The 4229-nt window shown below is 40.2% G+C and overlaps 1 pseudogene; it reads left to right on the forward strand.

Moving 5' to 3' along the window:
• The first annotated feature begins 2690 nt into the window (after window positions 1-2690).
• On the forward strand, window positions 2691-4027 carry LOC148918732 (protein ACCELERATED CELL DEATH 6-like; annotated as a pseudogene).
• The last annotated feature ends 202 nt before the right edge of the window (window positions 4028-4229 follow it).

Here is a 4229-nt window from a genome sequence, read left to right on the forward strand (position 1 = left end):
CCAGAAAATCCTACGCCACGTGTGACCTAATAATCATATATTCTTTTCCCACAACAAATAATAATATTTATTTCTGATTTCCCCCAATTTAAAACAATAAACTAATATCCTAATCCCACATAATCAACACAACTCAACTAACGATATGGTCATTTTAATCCTCCTCGGAAGGTAAAGCTACCTCGGGAGTCTCACGGTCAACCCGGTCAAACTACCCAACCTTGGTCAAACAAGCCTCCAGGGCCCACGACCTCTAAATTCCGATCCAAAGGTTGCTATAGGCTTTACAAGGTTTAGGATACACATCCTGCAAGTTTAGTCTGGATCGGACGGTTGGATTGCTCACGATCGCACAATCGGAAGGTTACTATAAACCTAGCCCTAGGGTTGGCATTTCCGGAGTATCCAGGACTTCGTTTTACAATCCGTCGAATCCTACATAATCCTAGGGATGTCTAGATTATCATATATTAAATTCAAGACGATCCAACGGTTAAAACCTATTGAACCCGAATAATGCACAATAGGCGAAATCTGTTCGATACTCAAACAGTATCCAAATTGACATCCGAGTACACCTACGAGCTCATGAGGATCAGGAGATTACCTCGGGACACAATGCCCCTTTTCTAACGCGCAAGCACGTGGGTGTCCAAAGCGCGACTCACAACTCCTTCTTTAGCTGTAACACCCTATTTGGAACCACTTTTGTTCTTGGACCTACACCAAAAAGTAACCCGAAGTGGCCGGAATCGCGATCCCAAAAGTGGCTGAAATCCAATTCGAAAATCACATAATATAGGCTCAAAATTGATGCAATCCTACTCAACCATCAGCTAGATTATGAAGGAAGGATAAATTTCCATACCTTGATCGACAAAATGGCGGTCGGAGGAGAGATATCAAAGCCAACGAAGTTTCAAGCAAAAACTGGCCTAAAAACCACATTTTCTGGTGGTGGAGCGATGGCGATATCGGGAAGGGCGGGTCATGACGCCGTGGCTGAGCCATCCTTTTGGCACCGATCCCGTCATGGCTGTGGCGGTGGCTGGAGTTTCGAAGAGAGAGAGAGAGAGAGAGAGAGAGAGAGAGAGAGAATTAGATTTTTAACAAACCCTTTTGCCAAAATTATGGTTATGCCACTAAGGGTATTTTGATCGCATCTTCTTCGTTACAACTCCGATTCGAGCCAACTACATGTCTATTGACTCATCTCACCATGCTCTACGCAACGGTATAGTTAAAATTCCGAAATTCCTTCCCTGTCAAAAAGTCAACTTTAAACCTAATAAAATATTCTAGGGAGTTTCACTAAAACACCCAAAATGGGAGCTGAAATTATAAAAAAACCCAACACTCCAAATACTTTATAAACACACCCAAAATCCATCATTACACACACTCAAAACCCATTTATAAACACACCCAAAAAATATACAATTGTTGACTTTGGGTGTGTTTCTATGTTTAAATAGTGTTTGGGTTTTTTTATAAATACATGTCTAGGATTGAGTTTATTTATAAATTTGTAAATATTCTAAGGGCGAAATGGTCTTTTATCTGAATAAATCAATAATTACCAATTTATTTAGGACCAGGTCGTTACGGACTGGATTATCGGAGTGATAGTCCTAGTAATGATTTGTTTCACTTCTTTTATTCGTTAATCTTAGATGGATGGTATGTGGGAGTGATTTTCGTCCCTTAGAATATTTGATCAATAGATTCCCTTTTCTCCTTCCTTGAACTCTTTCTCCCTGCAAAACCAATCGGAGTAAAAGGACCACACCTGGGGGGTGTTGACCAAAGACCCTCTTATGCCTAAGTTAGTTTGATTGATTTGTAGAGAAACAATAGCTAAAAATGGTACGAAGCTCTCGCAGGGAGAGAACCGAGTAGCTGGAGCCGTGTGTGGTGGCCGGAACCTTGTGTAAGAGAGAGAAGGAGATGGCAGCAAGGAGGGGAATTTCTGCAGTAGTTTGAGAGCTTAGAATGACTTACCTCATGCCTTGCATAGCCTCTTATTTATAGAGCCTCGTAGGGCTAGGGTTTGGAGGAAAATAATCCTTGTTGATAAAGGAATTATTTTTTCTGATTTTAGGAGATTTAAATCAATTAGGGATTTGATAAGGATCAAATCCCTAATTCAAGGCAAGAATTCCCAAATCAAATAATTCCCAAATTAAAGGAAATATTTGACCTAGGGTTTTGTTAAAATTCAGTTCCCACAGTATACATGTACTTTCCTTGCCATCGACAACTGGAAAATTCTTTACGAGAATTAGTTCTGTCATTGATTTTGTGTGGTGGAGACTTTGCTTTTCTAGTATACCAAGGAATTGTTTGATCGTGACAGAAAGAGTAAATAACAAGGAAAAAGCCTTGTGCTTTTCTAGTATACCAAGGCACTCTCAGTTCGATATTAATAAGCATATATACGCAGAGCATAGAATCTGAAATGGAAGACTTTTACGGGTACTCGAGTAATAATCATTCTTTGTATAAATGCTTTTTGTTGAGAAGACGACGATTCAGGTCCTGTGTGAGATTCTGATCATGGCTGATAAGAGAGAATAAATTAAAGAGAGAGCCGCCGTAAGCAATACACAGCTTGTATTGCAATAATTAATACGTGCTTTGCCCACTACTTTGAGAGAGAGAGAGAGAGAGAGAGAGAGAGAGAGATCAAAGCTAGCTAGCCATGGATCCTTCTCTGTATGAGGCGGCAACATCAGGTGATGTTGGTTTCTTGAGACAAATAATTAGAGATGGTGGTGTATCAATTGATCTTCTCCATCAGAAAACGCCTAAAGACAACAATATTCTTCATATTTCCGCTGAATTCAAGCAAATAGATTTCTTCGAAAATGTCAATCCAAATCAATTTGGTCAGCTGTTTTGGGCCACCAACAAGAAGGGTGACACTCCATTGCACGTTGCTGCCAAAGTAGGATGTGTTGAAGTAGTTGAGTTCCTCATTGAACATGCAAGGAAAATGCATCATCACATGGAAAAAGGTGACGAGGAGAGCGGACCAGCTGATAGTGAATCTCAAAACAAGTTACTCCGAGTGAAAAACTCGGATAATGACACAACGTTGCATCTTGCTGTTAGATACAATCACGATGAAGTTGTGATTCGGTTAATGGAAGCTGATCCTCAATTGTGTTGTTTCACTAATAACGCGAATGAGTCGCCCTTGTCCCTAGCTGTTAGAAACGGCACTCCAAGCATTGTTCATTGTATTCTGAAGGCGTACGAGTCTGGCACTTCTCCTTCTTTTCAGGGGACAAACGGATTGACAGCTTTGCATGCTGCAGTGACTCAAGAACAACTCAAAGACAAAGGTACGTGAACATGGCATCACCTGATGAAATGTGTTGATTTTATATTACGAGGATTTTATTTTGGTGGAAATTTTCACTACCTCTCCCCTCTTTAGTTTTTCCTATATCAACATGGTAGGCGTTGTCGAGATTCTGGTGTCCAAAAACAGTGACCTAATCAAAGAAGTTGATGCTATTGGATGGACTCCCTTGCACTACGCAGCATTCACAGGGAACATTGAAGATGGAATCTGATAGCTCTGCTTCTTATATCCTGGACTTATCAAAAATGTCAGCTCTCCATGTTGCAGCTTATGCAGGCCACACCGAAGTGATGAAAGAGTTAATTCGATATCAACCTGATACTTGCGATTTGCTTAATTCAAAAGGCCAAACGGCTCTTCATTCTGCAGTTTTAGGTGGACAAAGAGATGTGGTTGAGTACATATGAAAGACGCCTAAGCTTTCGGGACTTATTAATGAAGTTGATGAAGACGGAAACACTCCTTTGCATATTGCGGTTATCTACAAAAAATTTGATGTTATCACCATTTTGACGGCCGACGTTAGAGTGGACACTACTGCTGTCAATAGAAAATTGTCAAAAGCCATTGATATTTTTCTTGGACAAAATATTGAAGAACAGGTACGCAAAGTGCACACACAAATTCGAGACAAATAAAAACAACTCCTTTTAGGAAGCTTTCATCATCTCCCACGTTTTTTTTTCGATTAACGAGGGAGGTGAAGACACTTGGATATGTAAGTTGTTGGTGCGTCCTACCCTATAACTAAATGAAATTGATCTATTGTGTTTTATTACCCAGTGCAGTTAGGTTAGAAAGCTTATTAATTCGTTCTGACATCTTCTGTGTACTAAATACAGTACTCTCTCCCCCTATG

This window comes from Prunus mume, linkage group LG3 (genome assembly GCF_029339155.1).
Source record: "Prunus mume cultivar Tortuosa linkage group LG3, ASM2933915v1, whole genome shotgun sequence".
In the NCBI taxonomy this organism is placed as follows: domain Eukaryota; kingdom Viridiplantae; phylum Streptophyta; class Magnoliopsida; order Rosales; family Rosaceae; genus Prunus; species Prunus mume.